The 26,193-nt window shown below is 39.5% G+C and overlaps 1 protein-coding gene across 1 annotated transcript in view; it reads right to left on the bottom strand.

The window, feature by feature from the left end:
- AFF2 (ALF transcription elongation factor 2) overlaps positions 1 to 26,193 on the bottom strand; it is a 369,137-nt gene that overhangs the window by 253,084 nt on the left and 89,860 nt on the right. The window lies entirely within an intron of this gene.

The raw sequence follows: 26,193 nt of genomic DNA, 5'->3' as shown, positions 1-26,193 counted from the left end.
TTTCTTTAATCAGTCTTCAATTCAAGCCTTCCTTGGACCTACTGAACCAAGCATCAGGACTCATGAATTTTGATTAAAAAATTTGAGCCCATTTCTAACTTAAGCAGATTTTTTTTGTTGCACTGTTTGATAGAAATTTAATAAATCTATGAATCCTAGCCAGCATCATTTATCATCTTTTTTTCCGCAAGACTGGCCTATTATACCTAGGCAGTAAATTATGAGGGAACCAGCAAACCAAAACTTTTCAGCCCGTTACTGAAGAAGAGATATAATCACTTGCATTGAACCATATAATTATAGTAGAATATGAAGCTCTGAAACATTAGGTCCTGTTTTGAATATGTAATGCTCATGCTTTGAGAGCCTAAAAGATTTCTAGCTGATCTAATATAGCTCAGTTTAGCATCATATTAAAATATTTATTACTAATGAAAATAACAGTGAGAAAGAAAAAAAGAAAAAGAAAAAGAAAAAGAAACCTGTAAACAACAAATAGTTCCAGGCAGAATTATTTGGGATGTGACCCTGGGCTTTGAAATGGAAAACCAAAAACTTTCAACTTGGTGCTTTACAATTTAGTGTCTTTTGATAAATGTTCAAATTTTATTACTCCCCTTTACTCTTTAAGCTAAAAGTATTTTTCTTTTCTTTTTCTTTTCTTTCTTTTTTTTTGCATATGTGTTCAAGGTTGTACCTGCATCCCTTATAGAGTTTTAGTGGACATAATGTATATATTTTTTGTCCATTTAAAAGTTATTTATCAAAATCCTTCCAGGGGCCAAGCACTATGTTGGGCCTTGAATACAGTGGTAAGACAGACAGGCCAGCCTGGTGTGGAAGACAATATGGAAAAGCAATACTGATAACATGTGAGCAGTGGTTTGCAAGGGGACATGCAGTCAAGGGTCAAGGAAGACCTCCTTGCAAAAGTGCCATTTAAGCTAGATCTTGAAGGGTTGAGTAGGAGTTTGTCAGGAGTAGTCTACATTACTGACAAGAATAAATTTTATTGATACCTGTGTCGCTGGGTGTGAGTTAGGAGAGCTTCATATACAAGTTGTAGGGTCACAGTAAAAGATGTATTTGGAAAAGATTTGTATTTTTCTTAGAGAAATAATCAAATATCTAAAGCTTCCCTTGCATCTAGGAGCCCCACCCCAGTCCATCCTCCTCTCTGCCACCATGTCAACTAGGACTGCCAGGATTTCGGAGAATAAGTTAGGGAAGGAGGGAGGGATGAACAGGTAGAGCACAGAGGATTTGGGGGGCATCAAAATATTCTGCATGATCCTGTAATGGTGAATTATATGACATTATGCATTAGGTGAAACCCAAAGAACTGTACAAGGAGGAAAACCTAATGTAAAATTAAGATAGCAATAATATATTGATACTGAGTCATGATTTCAACAAATATACGACACTAACGTAACATGTCAATAATAGGAGAAAGCGTATATGCGGGTAGGAGAAGAGTATGGGAAGTATCTGTACTTTCTGCTTAATTTCTCTGTAAAACTAAATCATCTAAAATAAAGATAATATTTTCTAAAAAAATGACTACATATGCTGAGTTTCTTTCTTTCCAAAGTTTGCCAGAACCTTCACATTTCTGTGCTTTGGTACAATCTGTTTCTACCTCCTGGGATGCCAGTCCCAACCAGTCTCTACCAGCCAACCGGTCCTCAGTCTGCAGGAAGGGAAGCTACTCTGAGAAGCTTTGCCTGATGACAGTAAGTCCCTTTTTGCTCAAGTTCCTACAGCATCTGGTCATCTCTTTATTAGAGAGCATGGTATGGCCGTTGTTCATTTACTTCTCTGTCTCCTGCACGGGACAGGAAGTAGCAGGTAGTGCAGAATGGATGAATGAATTAATCAATCAATCAATCAATAAAATGCTGTTACTATACTCTTAACCACTCACTGTATTGACTTGTATGGTTCTAGTAATTCGTTTCTGGAAGAGAAAATGCTGGCCTAAATCCTTTAGGCAGGTGTTTGATGTGTTCCAACAGATAAATGACATGGATGCCTTTAGAAAAACTAACACTCTGATTGATACAATAGAAGTAAAAGAAGAAATTCTGCCTGGCCTTGCAACCTGCGTTCTCTTATTTATAGTCTTCCAAAACACCTGGGTATAAAGGAAGGCAAATGATGCTATGAAGTACTCATTTTTAAAAGGCTTGAGAGACAAAAGTTTAGGTTGTAGCTAAGACAAAACTAAATAGTATCTTACAAATGAGGGCTGGTATCCAAAGATGGAAAACAGAATTTTCAATGAAAAGTCTGTCAGGGATTCAAGATTAATTAAGGATGGATGTAAAGTAGAATATTGCTCCTTGTCTGCCTATAGGAGTAGGCACACTCACACACTACTAATAAAGTAGCCATTTCTACTAACATACTTTCTTTTAGCTTTGGCTACTTTTTTTTTTTTTAATTGACAAGCTACACCGTGCTTACTGGTACATGATTTTTTTTTTTCTCTTTCAATAATGCAGGGTGACTGTCAGCTTATACCTACTGGTTCTTTAGTGCACACGTAATTGCAATAGGCACTGCAGGCCTCAGGATTTAAAGAGATGGGAACAAAAACCATCACATTCATATAAAGGCAAAGGCACAGGAAATCTAGGTTAAGTTTCAAGATACTTTTAAAAAATTTTGCCAATGTCTTTGCTTCATTTTTAAACCAAAAGACATTTCAAGTAAAATAGAGTCCATATGATGCTGATCCATTTTAAATTAACTCATCAAAATATTGTTTTGCAAGAAGTCAAGAAGCACTTGGCTTCTAAAAGAAATCATGAGGTCAGGTAGATGGGGGAAGGAGTTAATGGAAATTGGAAAATGTCTTCCACTTACGCATCACTGTCTGTAGAGCTGCATTCGAGGGCTCACGTATGTTCATCTATTCACTGAACATCTAAATATAATGGATGTATAACAATTTTAGAACTTGTAGGAATGAAGAGATCAGTTACTCCAACTTCTTTATTTTAGAGATGAATTCACAGTGAGGAAATGACTGGTTTAGAGTGATACAGCAATAGAACCAAAGCAGCATGGAAACCTATGAGTGCTGGTTACCAGCTGATTTACCAAAGGATGTATACAAGAGGATATTTACAAGAGCAATAATCCGCCAACAAGTCCACCTAAGGAAAGCACAAAGGTTACCACCCCCCGCCCCAAGGTAGACTATCTTTTATTTCCTTAGCCAAAGTCCTCCATATTAAGGTATACTGAATCTTCACTGAATCCTTCCCTCACCATTGAGGAATACTCCTACTTTATAGATGAGAAATCACAGAGAGAAGATCACAAAAGTTTAGGGTTAAAAATGGAAGCAGGGTCAGCTTTAAAACCTCTCTCTCTATGCCTTCATTCTTTGGATCTGATGGAAAACACAAAACCAAACCAAACAAAAAAAACAAAAACAAAAACAAACTCTAACGTGACACCTCCACAAGACAACATCACCGTGAGTATCAGAAGACTCTTAGAACTCTAGCATGTGTCATCATTCCATTTTAGATTGTCACCAGTGATGGATGAACTACTTGACAATGGATGGCATGAGTCAGGAGAATGCAACTGAGAGTATAAAATTATAATTCTGAAGAGTATCTAATAACATGTGAAAATGCTCATATATTAAGAGGAATAAAACAAACTGATGGCAATGATAAATTCAGTTTTTGTCTTCTACCTACACATACATATATCTGTAAGCAAATAAACCAAAATGTTAGTAGTTGATATTTCTGGGTGATTTTATTATGCCTTAACTTCATTTTCTTCTTCATACGTTTACATATATTCAAGGTTCTTGACTAAAGTATCATTGTAGCATAATACAACTGTATTACAAAAAATAGAGAAGACACTTGTTTGAGTCCCAGCCCCACCACATTCCTGGCTGTGTAATCCAAGGCAGATTTCTACTTGACCTTGCTGAAACTCGGGATCCATATCTTCATACGGGCTACTCCCTCTCAGGGATGTTGCGAGCACTGAATGAGATGAGGTAGAAGGTAACAATTTGAAAAGTATAAATGGTAATCTTCTTGCGTTCTTAGCACCACTATGTACCTCTTTCTTTGAGCACATAACATAACAAATTAGGGAAAGGATTTCTTAGGCTGTTTCTATACAGAAATCCTAGCATGGTGAAAAATAATAACATATGCACACAATGATACATTTCATTCTGTGTATTTCATAGACACACATTTATTTATGCTTCTGTCCCATCCCCTCTTTTAAAAGCCTTTCAAACAAATCTAGTCTATAGTTGGCAGTTTTCTGCATTTTTTTTGCCAGCATGTCAGAGCCCATAATCAAGTAGGAATCTATTTGTAATAGAAGCCCTTGAGGACTTCATTTTCATTCAAGTAACTAGTATACCCTACTCTGATACCCAAATGCAGTCCTTTTTGTAAACCTCATTAGAGCTCTCATGTTTTCTATCCATGTACTCACTCAGACAATGTTTTTTTGCTGCTGGGTGAGTAAACATGGTTATAAAATAGAGGATTCAGGACCCTCTTGTAAAATGCAAGGAGCAGGAAAAGGAAGAAAATGGGAAATTCATCAGATGCACCCACCCCCATCATGATACACACACTCACAAACATATTCACCCCTCACCCAGAGTTCAGAAATTCATTACTAAATGTTATTTGTTTGTTTGTTTAACAAGACACAAAGAACAAAATATCCCTACACAGTAAGAAAAATTGTGTGGGTGTGTGTCTGTGTGTGTGTGCATACGTGTGTTTTTCCAGGAGCTCTTGGCTATACTGAAACATTTGCAACCACTGCTATTCTCAGTATTCACTCAAAAAACATTAAAACTTTGATCTGTAAAATCTTCACTTTCATCTATTGTCACAATTAAAGAATATCAAATGCTTTCCATTATTCAATACGGAATAACACCTGCTTGACAAATACTGTTACTCCTTGAAAAACACCTCATTCATGCAACAGTTGATTGCATTAGAGCATTATAATATAATACCATTTGTTTATCTTAGGTCCATAAGGCAATAGTATCGCAAAAGCTTTATGAGCAAACTCAACTGCAAACTGAAAAGAAAATATTGGTTTTTCAGGTCAGATTTAGAGAGAGAAAGTGAATCTGAATGTGTGAGCAGGGGGAACTAGCTAGAAATAGAGCTATAAACAGATGAATAGTGAATGACTTACCTCTGCCAAGAAACACAAAATAGTAGCAAATCACAAAAAGAAGTGAAGATTAGAAGAATGAATAAGTTTTGGATAAACGTAGAAAATATAGGCTTGAACAGAATTCAAATAAAAGTTCTGAAGCCAAGAGAAGAAATCTGGAAAGCACATACAGACCTCTTGAGTGTCTGCAGGAAGATGGACTGATATGAGTTCATAGAGGAAATGGGCATCTAGGAACAGGGAATATGACCCACTGGCATTTAGCAAACTGGTCGTCCTATTCCTGGGACAAAATGATACCCAACTCACATTGTTTTACACCAAACATAGTTCATAATTCCCCTACCTGCAAAACAGATGCAAGTTCTCCAAGGAAATCATGTTAAAATTTTAGGGACCTTAAAGATAACATAGTCCATTTTTGTTTATTGGAAAATTCTTACCCTAGTGCAGTGGTTACTCCACCAAAACATATTATAGCCCCAAACAAACTGAAAATAAAATGCTTACATTAATTTTAGAGCATCTTACTAATCTTTTCAAACTTGAAACTGGTAATTTTTAACACCTTTTACCAAATCATACAAAAAATGATTAAACCAAAATTTTCACTTTGTTCCCATTTTAACAACCACAAGTAAGTCCAAGTTTGGGAGGGATATGGCCAAACAAGCATAATTTTCATCTATAAACTAATTACAGATTTGTTGTAAAAAGCTGTCTATTAACATTGCCAAATATTAATTTGTATCTTAATCTATACGAAGTTGATAACAGAAGTCTCAAATTTAATGGGTTGAGATGTAGAGGATTATAATCTTGGTTTTAACTCACGCACACTAATAGAAATTTTCCTGCACTGCTCACTTATTCTTATAAAAGTCTCCAATAAATTGCATTCATTTTTTTAAATAAGGAGGAAAAAGTTGGAGATACCAGAAAAAACAAATTCTAATATTCTAATGTGTACCAATCCTTTTACATTTAAAAATTATAAACTGCATGGTAGAGCCACTCTTCAGCCCAAGTGTTTCACCTCCAACATAATCTTAATGTGCCTTAATAAAATGCAAAACAAAACAAAACAAAAAATACACAATGTTTAAATTTCAAAAAGCTAAACATGGGATTGAAAGAGAAAGTAAGAAAGGGTGGGTATGTGCATAAATATACACAGACCCTCAAACAGAACTGTGCATCAGAGAAGCTGAGATAAGATTTATGTACCCATTCTCTGATGAATGATTATTTAACTAAGTATTTGGTTTTTCTAACATTAAAGACAGCATGCCATTTATTGCTCTAATGTCTGAGATACATGTAATTCTCAAGTAAGCCACTTGCACATATATGTCAAACTTCCAGAAAACTCAAGAGTCTATTCTTATCTGAACTGCTCCCTAACGAGTTTGGGTGATCTAATTTATAGCTATAGGCATACAATAACATTTTCTTTGGGGCCAGATTCTAGTGTTTTCTCTTGCTTGCTGTGTGACTTTGGAAAAAATAACAGTCTCCTTCTCTGGTTCTAAATTTACTCATCTGTCCACATGCTAGATGATCTTGCAGGGATCTTCCAGTTCTCATACCCATTTATCTGTACATATTCAAACTAGTTGATGGAACACAACAAATACAAATGCACAAAGCTTATGGAAAATCAGGTTTACAAATGGACTATTTGGAAGACATTGGGTTTCAGTGCCCTTAGTGTTTGGTGGGAGTGGTTGGGAAGGGGGCCTTTCATTGGTAAATATTGAGCTAGACTTTTCAAAACATATTAATTTCTAAAATGATTTTTAGTGAACATGTGCAAAATTATGACATTGGTCAGCCTAAGCCAACCAAGAGAATGTCCTGACTTCAGTGGCTATCATCTATGTCATCTCCTGATTCAACAAGAAAAGATGGAGGAGGAGTCAGTGTGGTACAGTGAAAAAAGTGCAAGGCTGTGGAATCCACGTGGACTTGTGATGGAATCCCAGTTCCATGCCTTACTACATGGCTTTGGGAAAGTGGTTGATTGCTCTGCATCTCAGTGGGGATACAATACTAGCTCCTACTTCACAGCGCTGTTAGGAGGTTCAAATGGTGTGGTGTACACAGAGCCCTAAGAGAGAGTCAAGCCCATAGTATATGCCTAGTGATTTATTCCTTCCCTGTTCCATTTCCAATGGCTAGTCTTACACTACCAATCCCATGGTCTCCTCCTCCAAACTGAAGCCAAACTCCTGAGTTGAAATTGTACAAGAGCTCAAGTGCAAGAGCCACAGAAAGAAAGAAAATCCATTATAGAAATCAATTATAGGAGAGAAATCCATGGACAACAACCAGAGGCAGAGAAAGTCCAAAGTACTTTGCCACCCTCCCTGTGGGAGCAAAGTGTGGCTTGGGAGGCCCCCACTGGGTGGACAGTGGGCCACGACCATGACACACGTTCTTTCCCCAGGTTTCTGGACCCACATCTCTATATTGTATAAGGTAATGCCATGCAAGGATATTTAATACTGTTGCAGAGAATAGCACTATTGTTGGAACTGAAGTCACCACATGGAAATAGCTGGGTAGGTATAGTCTCCTTCCGTCAGATTAGAGATCATATGGTACATAACTGGCTAGATTGCCTCCCCAAACAAATTAGCATTTGGTCATGCCCACTGTCAAATTAAGATATTTTCTTGTGCTTGGTGAAACTTTTTGAAAGCCACAATTTCTAAGCATTAATTATAACCACTGGTGGTTGCGCCTCTACTGATATGTTAACCCAATGGCAGCACTCCAAAGAAATAAAAATAAAACCTACGAGCACAAAAACACAATCATGGAGTTTTAGAAAGTGTGGCTTTTGCTTTGATAAAACATATACTTTGTGCTCACTAGCAGTGTTTTAATTTTTTCTTTTTCATAAGAATCACTTTATAGTCTTCTTCATGTCAGGAATCATAGATAAGCCTCCTGTGCCCCACTTCTGGAACACAAGCACAGTTCCTTAGACAGAAAAACAATTCATTCCAATATTTATCAAGGAGATGAATGAATGAATGCACACAAAGAAACAAAAGCATACTAGGCTTAAAGACCCACAATATTTGGGGACAGAAAACCCTAGCATATTCAGTACCTAAGATGACAGTGCTGGAGACACAGATGTTGTGTCACAAATATGTCAATGAATAAGAGAATGACAATTTCACCCATCTGTAATCAAATGTCCATAATAGATAATGTAAAGCAGGCAGGCAGTATGCCAAAACAACTGATTTTTAATTACTTTATTCACAGCAGTTCATTGATAGGGAAAAGTAGTGAACTCCATCTCCAGACAAACTCTTGCAGGTAAAATAATAATTATAATAATTGTTTTAGGTTGACCACAGTCATTGATGTAAAATTAATTACATCTCTAATTCAGAGTCAGTGATGACAACCTCTTGACCAAAAATCAAATAATTTTGAAGTTGGTGCTATTTGTATACAAGGAAAATGAAGCCACAAACATGTCATTCAGTGTTCTCTGATTGCAAATGTGGGCTGTTGGATTATTGGATTCTTCCTGCCTCAAGTGACAGGTAATTAACCTGGACAACCATGGGCCCTTTGCTCATAATGCATTCCTCCTCCCAATCAGAAACTTCCAAATAAGCAACCCTTTATAGTTCTGAAAGAATGAGTACATGGAGCACCTCCTTTGGCCCTTCGACCAATGCTCAGAGGCCGGTGGAACAAGGCTCTAGGTATCCCCACGCTGTATGAGAAGAGACACAAGATCAAAATGCCGAAGTGACTTGGCCCAAACGCACACCTCAAAGCACAAGCAGCAAAAGAAAAGATAAACAAATGAGACTATATCAAACTAAAATGCTTTTGCACAGCAAAGCAAATAATCAACAGAGTGAAACGACACCCTACAGAGTGGGAGAAAATATTTGCTAACTATGCATCTGACAAGGGATTAATAGCCATAATATACAAGGAACTCAAACAATTATATATAGCAAAATAAATAAATAAATAAAAATAACCCAATTAAAAAATGGGCAAAGGATCTAAACAGATATTTTTCAAAGGAAGACATACAAATGGCCAACAGGTACATGAAAAAATGCTCAACATCACTAGTCATCAGGGAAATGCAAATTAAAACTACATTGAGATACCACCTCACCCCAGTTAGACTGGCTATAATCAAAAAGACGGTGAATAACAAATACTGGTGAGGGTGTGGGGAGAAGGGAAATCTCCTGCACTGTCGGTGGGACTGTAAATTACTACAGTCACTATGGAAAACAGTATGGAGAATTCTCAAACAACTACAGATAGATCTTCCACACAATCCAGCAATCCCACTTCTGGGTATATATCCAGAGGAATAGAAATCATCATGTCGAAGGGATACCAGCACACCCATGTTCATCACAGTTCTGTTTACAATAGCCAAGACACGGAACCAACCTAAATGTCCATCGATGGATGAATGGATTAGGAAACTGTGGTATATATACACCATGGAATACTACTCTGCCATAAAAAAGAATGAAATACTACCATTTACAACAACATGGATGAGGCTGGAAAAATTTATGTTGAGTGAAATAAGCAAAGCACAGAGGGATAAACTCCACACGTACTCACTCATATGTGGGAGCTAAGAGAGAAAGAAGGAAGGAAAGAAAGACCACAGTGATGCGTTGGACTTGCAGAGGGAGGGAGCATTTCTTGAGATACAAAGTGGAGTGGGGGGTAAGGGGGAGGAGGAGGTATGTTGGGGATGGTTGGGTGGGTGACACGGGAAACAAATGCAGTTTGTGGTAATGTGTAAGCTGCCAGTGTGAATCTTGCCCCCACATCATGGTCATGAGGGGTGACAATAAGCTTTGTATCTCATGAATATTCATAACCAATAATAAACAAACAAACAAATAAAATGGCAGAATTTCCCCTTGAATCCCGGGCCTTTCAAGTCAGGATCCAGTGCTTTTTAAACTCTTCCTTTCTAAACATAAACAGAGCTTTACACCTTGCTCAAAAGTAAACAGTTTGTCCCAAAGTCTCACTTTCTTCTGTTACTTCTGAATATGGTAGAGGTTGCCCTCTGAAGGGAAATGCTACTTCTCAGATGCTTGAGGTTGGGGTATATAGTGAACCAGCAAGCAGATGTCAAGTCAGGGCCAGCCCCACGCTCTCACTGACTAAATCTTCCCATTGCTATGAAAGCAATTCGTTTCATTGAAGCCAAATGCTGCCACCTGGGTTTAGGTCCTTTGGGACTGATCCTACACCAAGACCACCTGCGGAAGGATGTATCTAACCTAGCTGGATACTGCCAAGTCCTGAGGTGTGCACATGTGTGGTGGAACTCTTCTCTGTAAGCTGGTCTAAGGCACCTGGTGAAGCACAGAGACAAATTCTCTGGGGTCTTTTTGTAGTAGAGCAGCATTAGGGAGATTTAGGCCACTCAAGGAACTGGATGTCATACCTTGAGGTGGTCTGATTGACATGACTCATCAGAAATAGGTGATCTGACACATTGGCCTCTGGAGTCTTGCCAGTATGTGTGTGTAGAATATTCTTGGCTGCTCAGTTCATCCTGGAGTAAGGTGTTTCAGCATCTGGGCTAGTAGTGGCTCAAATGAAGCTTCTCAGCTTGGCTTCCTGAGGCCAGATCACCATCAGAAAGCCACATTTCCTGGCAATAGGAAGCTCAGTTCTCACTTGCCTGAATTTCCTGGTGAACTGGTTTTGAGTCTGAGGAATGGTTTCACTTGTTTGTTTGCTGGTGGTAGAACTGACAATCATTTTTGAGTTTGGATGTTTTGTTTTGTAAGTACTGCTAATACTAGCCAACCAGCTCCAGATGTTTTAAAAACCATAATTCTGACCACGTCAACACATCACAACACATGTGCATCTCATGAAAGTGCACATTTGCCTTGTTTGGTAGAAGGAGGAGGAGGAGTGGACTGGCTTCCTGAAAGAAAATGTCATCTAAATCTTCCCCTAATTCCAGCAGCATATTTCCTTATCACTGTACAGTAGCCTGAGGTGAGTCAGCAAAGGCAATTTTTTCTTAAACTTTCCATCACCATTTAGAAAAGTAACAAAGCATCTTTCTGTCACTAGGTCCTTGGGCCTCGGTTAAAGGACTCTGCCCAACTCTGAGACACCCCTGAACTTCAATTGTCACCCTCAGACAGATAGGCAAATTTATCATCTAAGAAGTTTTAGGTGTTTGGAACAGCCTTCGAGCTAGTGGAAGGCAGCATCCAATCTGCTGCAAAAACCCTACAAAGGCTCTTAAGACAACTTTGGATATTGCATTTGTATTATAAAATGAAGTTTTGTGAATTCAATGAAAATGGATCAGAGAGGATTTGTAAATGAAAGGGAGGCCATCAGGGACTACTGCTTAACCAAAGGGTGCCAACCCTTTATTACTTTGAATGTTTACTCTTATTTAAAATATTTAGCATTGGGGGCATGCTGACTCTTCAGAAGATCTTGAAACACATGAGTAGAATTATTAGAGATTTTACTAATGATTATGTCATGCCAGGAATATGCTAGCACTCACACAAATTAGTAGAGCATTCCTATGAGGCAGTCATCACTGGTGGCAAGAATTATTATACCCATTTTACAGCTGGTGAAAATGAAACCTACAGAAAGTAAGCAATTTGTCCAAACCATACAATGGCTGTGATGTAGGCAAAGGAAAGCAGGGAGCTGAGACAAAAATTTGGCCAAGCCAAGGCAATAAAAACAAGTGATTGAGAGTAAAGTGCCCCCTCCCATCCCCCTAATTAGTCAGATCACTCTCTGCATTGGTTAAATTCACCGGATAATTGTTTTAATGCCCCTTTCAAGCCCTCATAGTTCCTAACCAGTCTATCTCTCTGTCTTTATACTCATGTCCCTCCAGTTCATTCTCCACTCTCCACCAGAATTAAAACAAGACCTGAACATGCTAATGCCCTTCTCACAAGCCTATACAGAAAAGAAAATCACCTCTGTGGTGTGACATTTAGACCTTCCAGTAACTCCTTCAACTAGCCTAATCTCCTTTGACATTTCCTTTTATAGAACATGACTTTTCACTCCTTGATGTCTTTGTTATTGTTCCTTCGATGAGTGAGTAATGTCCTTTCTCCATTTTCCACTAATCAATGTCATTCCAATCCTTCAAGACCTAGTCCCTTTGGTCAGAATGTACACCAGGCTTTGCACTAGCCCAAGATATCCCTTAAACCTCTATTTTACACATACATAATTCTGTCTTGCTTGCATTTCTGTTCTTACCTCTCTTCTGATACACCCCATTAGGCTATAAATTCCTTGCAGGCAAAGACAATGTTTAATTCATCTTAGTGTTTTATACACATCCCAGTGGTTATTGTGAAGCCTAGAACATAGGAAACACACAAGCATGTGTGCAGATACAGACAAAGATACAGAGGTATCTCAGTAATCACACATAAAACCAAGTATATTCAGAAAAACTGAAACTTTCCAAAGTCGTTAGATCCTACTTCCTTCTAAAAGCTTAAAACTGCTCAACAAATAAAACATGTGTTTATTTTGTCTGTCTTAGCTCCTAAAGAAAAGAAAAAGAAAAACTGTAAGTTATACAGTGAATTTCACAATATTTTGAAATATCCCATTCCCAAACAACTGATTTACTCACCTAATGGATATTTTCTCCATTTATCAGATTTCTAGACCTGCATGGAACTGGGATTAGAGGCACTTTGGAATAAGATGCTTATAAGTTACTGTCAAAAAGCATTCTAGAACTGGATCTGCATTTGTAAGCACACTATTAAAATATGCTTTAACGTGACCAGAGCATTTTCAAACAGCTGGCATATTCATCTGAAAAAATAATTAGTTTTGAATAAAAGTTGCTTTTTATTACTCAGGAAAAGTTCTGCAGTGACTTTTAAGGATCTGCCAAGTGAAATTTCAAAATGAAAATAGAGTATCCCTGCTGGCCAGTGGCCAAGTGGAATGAAAGACAAACAGACTAATTTGTGCCAAGTTTTAGACACGCTGCACCGAGGCAAAGTGGGTAAGTACCCGCCTGGGTTTAATGTTACATAAACCCTCCCATTGTTCTCTCCAGCTCTGTAGAAAACTGTCCACTTGGGGCCTATGGCCTATGCATTGCACCAGTTTTATTCCTGCTCTTCCTGCCGGCAGGAAATGAAAATGGGTTCAGTAGATGGTAGAGATTCCTTTAACAAGAAGCCAGTCTCAGGGAAGGCTAAAGCCTAGAGAATTGTTGTTAAATAGCTTAAGACAAAGGAAAATGGACAGTAAACTTGATGAAGCTGTGAGAGCAGCTCTGTTCAGAATGACAATTGCAGGTCGCTTCCATCCTTAGCTACTTATGTATAGTCAAATGATTAACTAGTTACTTTTTCTGAATAGTGTTTGAAAAGTCTGTCAAGGTTTGTGTCTTTCTGTTCCAATGGGTCTTCTATAGCACTCATCTACCGAAAATATCAACACCATCAACTATCAACATACAAAATACAACTTTTTTTTTTTAGGAACTCTGTTGATCCTTGAATCAAAAAAGTGAGGAACGTCTGCAATGGCAACATCAGCTTTGAGACACTAAGAGGCTATAAAGAATGCTAGCAAATCGCTAGCTAGGTTATTGCTAATGTCTTAAGCTTCTTCTATGTTGAAGCAAGCGAGGGGCTGAGGGTTCAACAGCTAGACTTGTAGGAAGAATCGAGAAACTACAGAGTTGGGAATCAGAGTTATCTGTATTTAAATCCATACTTTGCTACTCATTTGCTCAGAGTGATTTGCAGTGTGTTCCAAGCTCCATTTTTTTTTTTTTTTTTACTTGTAAAGTGGGAATGAGAATGCCAACCTCAGAGGACAGTTATGAGAATCAAAGGGACCATGTTTCGTAAACTGTAAAGCACTGTAGCATTGTTGACTCCATTTTTGCTCCTTGCATTTATCTTCATTTCCAAAAGTTCTAATGTAAAAGCCAATTTCCCATTTAAGAGATTGCAATTTAGCATTCATGACCATGGCCATTTGAAGCAGAAACTACCAATCTCCAAAGTGGAATAGTGGAAATACGATATGCACAACCAGCAAATATGGCTCACCTGGAAACTCTGACCTGCTTCTCAGATGCTTAGAGACTCATTTTTACAGGGCCATTTGTCTACTGAAATATCTCTATTGTTAAAGGTATTTTAAAATCTGCTAAATATTTGTATTTGAAGTTGAGGGCAAAACAGCTCAATTCCTATAGGACAGATTCAATAAAATGAGGAAAAAAAAAAAAAAAAAAAAAAAACATTTCTTTCTCCAACCCAATCTACAAGCTATTAGCAGTTAGAAAATTCCAGCCAGATAATTCCAGGGAGAAAGAAGCATATCTCCATTTCACTACACTTAGATAGGGTCAATGCTTATAGGTCATTATCAATTTTAAATAAACAAATAAACATACTAATGTGACTATAAAGCATTGCTCCTGCCTTTTAGTATTTGCTTGCCACATCCTTTTTCAGTAGGAGGCCACACTGAGGGCTCTGTTAACCTATCCTGCCTGGGATGCCCACACAATTGCAAACTCTCTGTTTTCATGGAGACCACGTGTGCCCTCAGGGTCTGTACTTCTCGTGTGGGCCCTGGCTATCATGATGCCACCTCAGCCCTGGAAAGTTTTCAGGCGACCTACCAACACACTGCCAGAGATGTGCTATACCTAAATTGATGCCCCAGGCCAGATTTAAAAGGTTCACACAGAAACTTAAGAAGGAAGCCACCTGGCTTTCTAAGACTGACCTTTATGATTGATGGAATTTGTTTTAACTGGCTAAAGGACCTACAAAAGACATGTCTGCAATCTGTACTGAAGGTTATTCTCACCCTGTCAAATGGGGTCATACTCACAGTGATTTTGCACCAAAGATGCCTTGGCCAAGGGACAAACTGTGCAGGGATGAAGAGTGCAGAAAAGAGTTAATGCAGCAGGCCTGAGACTGCTCTCCTTAGTAAGGCCTGCTTCCAAGGTTGGCCCTTGGCTGGAATCTGGGTACTTGATTGGTAAACAGTTCCCTACACTGATACAAAACTTTCCCTAAGTGATAAGGCTGTTTTGCCAACCCGAGGCACTAAATACCAGCCTTCCTTCTCAGGAATTAAAATGTTGGTAGTTGCTAGGCAGAGAGGCCCTATGTAACTAGACCCCAGTTAAAACCTTGGGCACTAAGTCTCAAATGGGCTTCCCTGGGTGAAAACATTTTGCACGTGTTGCTGCATTTTTGCTTCTCAAGGGAGAATATGCTGTGTGGCCTTTCACGGCAGGGAGAGAGGCATAGGAAACCTACACGTGGATTGCTCCAGATTCTTCCTAATGTACCTTTCCTTTACTGATCTGGCTGTATATCCTTGCTGTGTCTCCGTAATAGACCTTAGCCTGGAGTTTAACTGTATGTTAAGTCCCATGCACCCTTCTAGTGAGTTAATGAATACTGGGTGGTCTAGAGAACCCCCAAAGCAATCGCCATGTGGGCATTACTGAGAAAAGCTGGCCTGTAGCCCTTCAAACACTGTATGTTTTTTGCACAAAATTTTTCCAAAAATAGAAAATCATTCTGATTTGCTGCTAGTTCTTCAACATAGTCTAAAAGACACCCTTGGCCATCTTGAAAGCTAGGAATGCAAACTAAAGAGGCCCAGATATTCTTTTCACAAAGATTTCAAGTCTTACAAGTGAAATAATTCTTGGTCACTTAAGTTTTTATAACCCATTGCCTTTTTGGGCGAAAATCAATTAGCGATCACAGATATCTAGACTAATCCCACTAAATATCACAATGAAAGAAAGAAAGGTGGAAGTGCAGTAAATGATGATTTACATTGAGTGAGAAAAAAAGTGGAAAAAAGTAGGAAAAGGGAGAAATGAACTGAAAATTTATCAAACACAAACATTATGTCAAAAAAGTAAAATTGTTCTAAAGACACCACCCATTTCTTACTGAGCTGAGTTTTCTTGCTTGCTCCCAAAGTTGGAGGGAACACCTTTTGAGATGCTGTGTTAAGTCTTTGGGGTTTTCCCAGAGGCCACTAGAGCCTGGTTTTGCTCCATGTTTATTGAAAGGTGGGTGCTCTTCTGCTGGAGTACCTGACCTTCCAACCCTAGGACCTGTACCCCCAAATCCTGAGAAGAGGACCTCAGCACCCACTTTACCTCCATGGGAACCACACTGGATGGAGAACAACATCCAGGTGGACAGAGCTGAGCTGGTGTGGGACAGTAGATCATGCCATGCAGAGGTGACACTGCTCCCACCGTCCCTGGAGAGGGGCTTTGGGACTTGCTTCTCCATTCCACAGCCTGCCTCTGAGGGATTCTCCAGGGACAAATGAAATCATTGATGGGTATGGCTAGTGTGGCTTCCTGTGGGTGCTTTTGAAGAATCTAATGCCACTACAAGGCTCAACAATTAGAATAAGCTGATGTCTTCTCCTGACTCAAACTACTCGGTACCAGCTGACCCTATTTCCTACTCTGCTTCATGAAAAACTATTCCAGTGCCTAACAATTATCTAGGGCCAGAACCATAACATTTAACATTGACCAATTGGGAATAAAACTTGGCTACCAATAAGATAGGAAAAATTAAAATGATATATCAATTACTACCACTGCTGTTGCCTCTCTACTCTCCATTGCTATTCCACTACTATTAACCAGCCTGGTATTAGTATCTTTAATGCTTGTTCCAACATCTATTGAACATCCTACTCTTGAACTGAGTGTCATGCAAACTAAGTCTTTTTTTCCTCTCCTTGGTTGTACTTATTTGCAATGTTTGGAAACGGGTTCAAATGTAGGTGGTATCGTGCAGTTATATTGTTGCCTTGGACAAGCCATTCAACCTCTCTGTTACTCAGCCCTTCATTTGTAAAATGGGGTAGTAATACCTGTCAGACAAGTTAGTTAGATTGAGAAACATATAGGCAGAGTATCTGGCCTAACACCTTGTCCATCAAAAGCTCTCAATAAACGAGGGTAGCGTTATTTGTTATTGTTGTTGATGTCACTGTCTTTTCATTTCTTTATATTGTTACTCCTATACTGAGGAAGTGATTTATGCCAAGGTATCATTCTTGGATGTCTGCCTCCAGAACATGACTGCAACCCACTGTCTCAGAGGAGGAGCAAAGTGGAGGACCCAAGTATGCACCCCGGGCTCATTTATTACCGAGGCCTAAACATGGGAAGAGCCGAGTTCTGCAGGAGAGCACAGTGATCCTTCTAGCAAAGGCACCCTCCTCAAACAATACACTAGATGATGCTTGGGTGTACAAAATCCCATGGAAATCATGAGCATTGGGGATATTTTCATTTGCCTTTGTCCATATTTCAGGATGATTTACAGTTTGTCTTTTGTTTGCTAGAAATGTTGTGAGGATAAGTGGCCAAACTTAGCAGTGACTTGCTCCATCTTCTCAGGCATATGCTTGGCAATCAGCACGGCTGTATGATTAACATGAGTAACACTGCCCCTCCCCATGCTCTATGCTCCCGCCACCATCATACATGCACACACCCAAAAAGATTTACACACCTGAACACAATTTTGGTTACAGAACAATAAAGGACAGGTGACAGACCCAGCTGAAAGGCCTCTTTTTCATTTTCCTGTGGCCACAAATCAGACATCTTGGGCTCACAGCAGGACAGGCTCCACTGGCAGTAATTGGCACCATCTGTAGCTGTCAGAGCACTGGCTGGCATTCTAGCATTTCATCTTTCTAGTCAAGGCATTCATCACTAGTCCAAAACTCAGCCAGCCGACACTGAAAGATTAACTTGCATTGATTTGCTTGGCTAAACTCGCCTGAGCTTCAGTTGGTACTGAGCGTTCCTGTTTAATAGCCATCCCCATCACAAGATGTTTACAAGATGATTGTCTACTAAAGTTTTTTTTTTTTTTCACTCCTCATCTTCTGCCTAATGTTCTCTCAATAATTAGACTTTAAGAAATGGTGAATTAAAACAGAGAAAAGTGAGTGCTTCATATAATCTCTGCCAAATGCCAGGCCTATGAGCTGTATAATTAGAAAGTTTGTCCCCTTATCTCTCAGTCACACTAAATTCTTCCATTGTCACAGTGTTTGTAGGTGGTGGAAGAGATGTTTCTACCTGAATTTTTGCCAGAAGACAGTAGGGATCAATCATCTCAGGGGAAATGCCAGGCCGTGAGGTTGGCCTGCTGGCTATCTTTCTACTCTCCAGTCCATGCGCATTTCTTGGCCTCCTGCCCTGGGCTAGGCCCAGCACTCAGCACGGGAGCGAGAGAGAGGCATGAGCCACAGGCCTTCTCAAGCACTCACTGTGTTGTGGAGTGGAAAACCAAGTTAATCAGTGATTGTGATACACTGTGCTACATGAAGGGTAGAGGATTAGCCACAGCTCAATACTCAAAGTATCAGAAGAATGAGCACTGATCTCCAACCAGAAAGCAGGTCAAGGAAGGCTTCCGGGAGGAGGTGATAATTAAGTTGAATGGTGAAGGAGGCAACAAGACCATGAAAGGAAAGGAGGATATTACTCCAAGGGACAGGGGGTAAAAAGGCAGTGAGGCATGACAAAGTTCGGGGCAGTTGAGGTGCTATGTGGTAATTCAGTGTGATGGCAATGAAGGGTGCCTGTGGGGGAATGGTACCTGGTAGTGAAGGGATAGGCACATTAGGCTTTTGTGTTAACCTAAGGAGTTTGAATTTTATCACATAAGTGTTGGACAATCACTGAAGGAGCTGTCAACAGGGGACTGTCATGCTCAGATCTGCAGCAGTATGGAGGGTCGACTATGGAGAAGAGAGTAAAAGCAGAGAAACACGTTAGAAAGAAGTCATTGCCATGTTCCAAGCAGCAAGGGTGCATGGAGGGGCCAGCTTGAAAGCCTGTAGTGAATGACCAAAGAGGACATTGGTCAGTGATTGATCAAAAGGACACATCACATGCAGGTGAGAAGAGGTAGGAAGTCTAGAAGGTCTCTGGGGTTTGGTCTTTGCAAACTTGAGTAGAGGGAAGGGCCGTTCCCTGAGTGGAGGAATGAGGCATAAAGAGCCAGTGTGACCCCAAACAGCAGAAGGCCTGGACACATGTCACACAGTCCACCTTCCTGGCAACTCCTCCCTACATGCTTAATGGGGAACCCCTGTTCTGACAAGCAACACAGAGCGTTATTTTATGAACAAAATCCTGTTTTTCTGGTCCTAAACTTTAACTCACATGATTTCCCCCACTTGAAAGCCCTGCTTCCTCTCCATGCCCACCAATATTTCTAGATCAAGATCAGTACCCAGCTTACTGTGAGACCTTAATAGATTCTTGCTGTTATGGGTTCAATTGTGCCTTCCCAAAAAGATATTTTGAAGTCCTAATGCCAAGTACCTGTGAATATGACCTTATGTGGGAACAGGGTCATTGCAGATGAATATGACTAATTGTGAGGTTCAGATGAGGGCTTACTGGAATAGGGTGGGCTCTTAATCCAATATGAAGAGAAATTTGTCAAAGGGATACCTGCACCCCCATGTTTACCACAGCTCTATACAAAGCATGTGCTCTTTACTGCCATGATCAAGTTTCCATTTGTCCATGCCTAATTTTTTTTCACCCTTGCCCCATTTTGTTCATTTTTATGCTATTTCCTGCACATAAAATTTTCCTTCACATTTTGGAAATATATACTCAGATGAAAGACGCCCTCCACCAAGTGAGAAGAATTCTACGTACATTGGTTTTAAGCCTATAATGTCAAGAGGCAGTTAGACAGACATATTGTAAGCCCTAGAGTATTGAAATCAGCTCAGCTTCCTGAGGCAGGGAGAGTGTCCCAGGTCACAGAGGGAGACGATATAGACATATAGATATAGATATAGATAGATGCAAACACAGACACATAGACATATTCATAGGTATAGATATAGATAGATGTGTTTTTTCTTTCTGAGCGTACTTGAAAACATGCATTTCAAAAGAATGATCCTAGATCCATCTCAGAAAAAGAAAAAATGTAACTCCTCCTAGGGCTTGCCTTGGAAGGCAAAGCAAGTGATAAATTGCAAGTCTCACTTAAACTGCCATCCTCTTACTTGACAATGTAAATAAAACGTTCTTCTGTGAATGAAGATGTAGGAGTCAGCATAGCATGACAGATATCTGTTTATATAGTTATTATCAAAATATTACTAACAAATATGCTTCTACCATCTTTTGGGGAATAATTGATGGCAACATTAATCTCTAATTTTGTACATGAGATAAAAAGCACTGAGGAATAGTGCATGTGTTGCTCTTTCTACCACTATTATCACTGTTACTTGTAATAAACATTTATGGAGCATCGACCACAGATATTTATAAGCCCAAAGAGGAAAAAATCACTAAACAATTGACAAGATTTATAGACAAAAGATTGAATATATGTATATGTAAGTATATGGATAAAAGATTAATGAAAGGAAGAACAAAAAGAAGGAAGGAAGAAAAAGAAGAAAGAAGGGCAGGGAAGGAGGGAGATAGGGAAAGAATACAAGAGAGAGGGAGGGAGAAAAGGGAAGAGAGGGAGGAAGAAAGGAAATGCACACCGGTGCATGGTCTTTTTTAATATTCCCAAGAAACTAAAACTACATTTCCAGATGTTGCCCAGCAACAAGCTCCCCCCACTAAAAATAAATAAAATTTCCTTCAAAGCAGAACTCAGCAGCCACTTCAGCTAGGAGAGTTACTGCAGTTGGAGTGTATCGTGCCCACAGATCTCACTGGGGAACCAAGGCAAAATAGGGAAAGAGAAAAAGTGGGAGTTGAGAAAACTATTAGAGAAAGAATACAGGAAATGGTGAAGGAGTAGAGGGGTAGGGTGAGGGGTAGAGAAGAGGCAGTGGGTGCAAACAGAGGCGATGGTCTAACTGATGGAACTGGGCAAAATAAGTGGTCATCTGTAGCATTCTGCGGACCCATTGCCAAGCGTCCCTCGTCGTGGCTGGTCTGTATTTCTTACCACCCAAGAAGTATCCACTATGTGCCAGTAACTCTGCAAGGCCCTTCCATAAGCTAGGTTTTGTTGTCGTCATTGTTGCTATGTAGAAAGCAACACATTTAGGTGATAACAAAGAAGCTAAGTATGACCTCAATCTCCATCCCATGTTGTTGGCTTGCTCCATTCATTCTGGGACACATAAATACTTAAAGAGCAGATAAATGGGTTATTTTGTTTTGCTTTGATCCTCACAACTACGTGGTGAGGTAGGGATTATTACCCCTATTTTGGCAAATGAGAAAACTGATGTTATACTACAGTGAAGACTCAGAATGACAATTCAATTTGTTTCTGTCCGCTTTCTGACTTGAGGATCTCACGACCAATCCATTACACTCTGGTTTCCCTTAGTTCCATATGAGGTAGGCTGTGAAGCTTTCTTACCATTTTGAGACCTTTAATAGTGCTTATCTCAGTTTCTTTACTTGGTGTGAGTATCCACAAAATTTTACCTATAAGAAGCCAGAATTAAACCAGTGCTCTGGATACCTGTAGTGGATTGAATTATGCCCCCCTCCCAAACTCACTGAAGCTTCAATTGTGTCCACCAAGTTTTATGTATTAGAAATTAGGCTCCCTCTGTGACTGTTAAGAGGGTGGGAAATCCTATTATGGTAATTGAAAGGTGGAGCCTTGAAGAGGTGATGGGATTATAGCACCATACCATAGTGAACAGACTAAAAACAGTGGTTAGGGGTGTGGTTGTGAGTGCTTTAAAAGAAGAAAACATTTGGGCTTTTGGACATTTGGCCAAATGCCCATCATCAGATGAGTGGATACGGAAAATGTGGTACATCTACACAATGGAATACTACTCAGCTATAAAAACGAATGGAATACTGCCATTTGCAACAACATGGATGGACCTTGAGAGAATTATATTAAGTGAAACAAGTCAGGCACAGAAAGAGAAATACCACATGTTCTCACTTATTGGTGGGAGCTAAAAATTAATATATAAATTCACACACACACACACACACACACACACACACACACACACACACACACACACACACACAAAACCGGGGGGGGGGAAGAAGATATAACAACCACAACTACTTGAAGTTGATACAACAAGCAAACAGAAAGGACATTGTTGGGGGGGAGGGGGGAGGGAGAAGGGAGGGAGGTTTTGGTGATGGGGTCAGCCACAATGTATATCGACAAAATAAAACTTAAAAAAAATAAGAAATAAATAAATAAATAAATAAAAGAAGAGAGTGGAGAGTCTGTCTTTCTCCCTGCTCCTTCTGCTTCTATCATCTTGCAATGTGAGACCCCTGGGTCACTGTCACCACCACCAGAATGACTTTGGACTTCCCAGCCTCAGAAACTGTATGCCAAATAAATTTCATTTTCTTATAAATCACCCAGTTTCATGTATTTTGTTATAAGCAACAGAAACGGGCTAGTATAATACACTTAAGCCAAAGGAAATATTTTACTGTAACCAAGGCCTCATTATTTTAAGTGCCAAAAGGGAGAAAAACTATCTGTCGAGGCACTGGTTGATTTCAGACCTTCTACAGCCCACTCAGACTTGCCTATCTTCCTCTTGAAGAAGAACTGGAGCTCGGAGTCACCTTGAGGACTTCATAGACTAGCAAAGAGGGGTGAAGCCCCTTTTCCATCTGGGACAGATAGATGGGTCACAGTGACTTTCCTCTATGTTGCCATAACTAAAAGTCCCCTTAATGTCCTTGGTTGCCTAGTGTCACTGGCCCCAAGAACTCCTGTCAACTCACCAGTTCTTCATTCTAGGTGATAAAAAAGAAACTTTATGACATCATCTCAACCTCACTCCCGTGGTATCAAATTCCTCCACCATTCTTAGACATCTGAGTACTCAAATTCTCAACCACACAGTGCCCAATGATCAATCCTAGGACAATATAAACAATTAGTTGATGAGGGTAATTGAAAATACAGTTGGTTTATGTATCCATTCATTCAACCAAGCCTAACTCTGCTCAGTGCTGGGGATACAGATATGAATAAAACAGGTTTCTCTTTTCTCAAGGGGCTCAGAGTCTCCACAGGTGTGCTCTCATAAAATAGAAACATGTTTGAGATAATATGACATTATTATATATTAATAAATAAATTATATATTATATATAATAAAATACAAAACATGTTTACATAATATGCAAACACATAGATGCTATATAGAGAAAAGGTAGAAGATTTTAGGTTTTCTGAGTTACGGCTTTTATATTTGATGACTATTAGTAATAATTTCCATTTATATAAGAAAATTGTACCGCTCAAAGCATTTTCACATCTTTCATTCATATGGACCTAACAGTGAGCCAGTGAGATAGGTAGGGAAGGTGTTACCACTGCGAGCTTGAAGTTGAAGCTCTGAGGTTGCCCAAAGTGGCACAGACAATAAATACAAGGTGGGGCCTCAAGCTCATGCTTCTGTTCCTGGGTCTACTGCTCTTCCCAGTTCCCATCCTTGCTTCCCACAATTTTGTAAACATTTCTATATAGGAACCAAAGATCCTAAATCCATTTTATGGAGTTAGAGGCGACATGAGAATGTAACAGTGGATGATAATCCATGATTATGTTTTCTTTGAAAACATCAGAGAACAAAAGGGACATGGCCTCTCTTGAAATGAATTCAGTTTTTCTATTGCATGTCAGTCTTATTTAATTTATTCTGACATAGAGAGTTGCTGAAATAATGTGCTTTTTAAATGATTGGGAAGCATTAACCTTTCTTCACTGATGCTACAAAAGGTAAGTGCGAAAAATACATACAACTTATAATAGGTTAAATGAACTAAGAGGATTATCATTTAAAGGAACCCCATAGTCAAAGGACAGGATGTGATATAATCAAATTCTGGGACCTGGGGAGTATGCCGAGTGATTTTTCTGCCCTTCGTCTCTTTTTGTCCCCACCACTGCCAGTACTGTCCCCACTGCCAACCTCGCACGGGTACAGAAGTGGGAACAAGTGCAGCCAGTGGGCTCTAAAACAGCAGGTGAACAAGAAAGGCAAAGACCACCTTCAGTTCCCAGGGCCCTTTCCTCCCCCACTTCCAGACAAACTGCCTCCTTCTTGTCCTTTGAACATGCCAGGCAAATCCCCTCCTGAGGGCCATTGAATGGCTGCTCCCTCTACCTGGAATGTCCATGTCTCTCAGGTTGCAGCTGAGATGGCATTTCCTCGGCGACTCCCTTCTTCAAAACTGCACCCCAACCTCGCACTCCAGATCTCCCTTACCCTGCTCTATTTGTTAAAATTGTGGTAACACCACAAAACATAAAATTAAACACTAACAATTTTAAAGTGCCCAATTCAGTGGCAATAAGTACATTCACAATGTTGTATGACTGTCACCACTAATTCCTACCTAATTCTAGAATATTTTCATCACCCTAAAATGAGACCCCCTAACCATTAAGCAGTCACTTTCCACTTCTCCTACCCCCAGTCCCTGACTACTGCTAACATGCTTTCTGTCTCCACGGACTTGCCTGCTTCATCTCAGTGGCTTCATACAATGTGTCACCTTTTGTTTCTGGCCTCTTTCAACTAGCCTCATGTTTTCATGGTTCGTCCATGCTGTAGCATGTATTAGTACTTCATTCCTTTACATTGTCAAATAACACTCCACTGTATGGATACACTACATTTTATGTATCTATTCATCCTCTGATGGACATTTGGGATGTTTCAACTTCTTGGCTATTATCAACAATGCTATAATGAACATCTGTGTACAAGTTTCTCTGTGGACAAAGACTTTGAATTCTCTTGACTGTATACTTAGGGGTGGAATTGTTAGGTCATATAATATCTTTATGTTTAACTTTCCTGCAGAACTACCAGACTGTTTTCCTCTCTTTTTTTTTCCCCTAGCACTTAGCATGTTCCAACATATCATATATATAATTTTTATTACGTCTATACTTCTTCCCACTCTAAAATATAACCTCCAAAATGGCAAGAATTTTGTTTTTTTCCTTGATGGATCCCCAGGGTCTAAATAGTTCCTGACACACAGGAGTGCCCAAGGTCTACTTGTGAGTGAAAGAAGAAAGAGGGAGATCTCAGGAGGTGCCTATGGGAAGGGAAGGGAAGGCCAGCAGGGAGTGGCTGTTCCTATGTAAGGGTATGTACAGGTGGGGTATCTGGGACAGGGGCTGCCAGCATTTAGAAATCCTCTCTGGCATGCACTCCCAGCACCAAAAAAGAACTGTAGCATGGCCACTCACAGTAACCTCAGAAAGGAACGCCATGGTAAAATATCTGTAAGATAAAGAGTGGTAAGTCTAGAGACCTCTGTCCCCCCAACCCCCCCCCAAAAAAAAAAAGAAAAGAAAAAATTCAATCATATCACCAGGAATAAAAAGTTAAAGAAGTACAGAAACTCATTTTACACAGGCTGGGATTCTTCTATAGTGAGAAATTTACCTAAAATTAAGTTGTGGGGTCAGAAGTTCCCCTTTTTGATACTCCTCTGGGGGCAGTAGGAGTGGTGTACATATGTGTTAATTGCAGCAGTGTTTTCAATAGCCAAAAACCTAGAAACAAATTCAGTGTCCACCTGTACGGGGATGACTAAATAAACAGTGCATTATAATAGCATGGAATTCTCTGCAACTGTTCAAAGAATTGATTTAGAGCTAGTAGATTATCACAACATATAGTTAAGTGAAAAAGCAACTTACTGGAGCCAAATACACATATGAGATCATTTATGTAAAAATATAGCTATGCAAAATAACCATATGGTTTTATTATTGGATACAAATACACATACAGAGAGATAGAGGGAGAGAAAAATGATGTTTAGAAAGAACCAAATTCATAGGAATTTTAACCTACAAAACAGGAAAAGGAAAAGGATTTCAAACAGAAGTAAAACGGCACCTGAGG

This window comes from Cynocephalus volans, chromosome X, assembly GCF_027409185.1.
Source record: "Cynocephalus volans isolate mCynVol1 chromosome X, mCynVol1.pri, whole genome shotgun sequence".
Lineage (NCBI taxonomy): Eukaryota > Metazoa > Chordata > Mammalia > Dermoptera > Cynocephalidae > Cynocephalus > Cynocephalus volans.
This window is presented reverse-complemented; position numbering and strand designations above follow the sequence as displayed.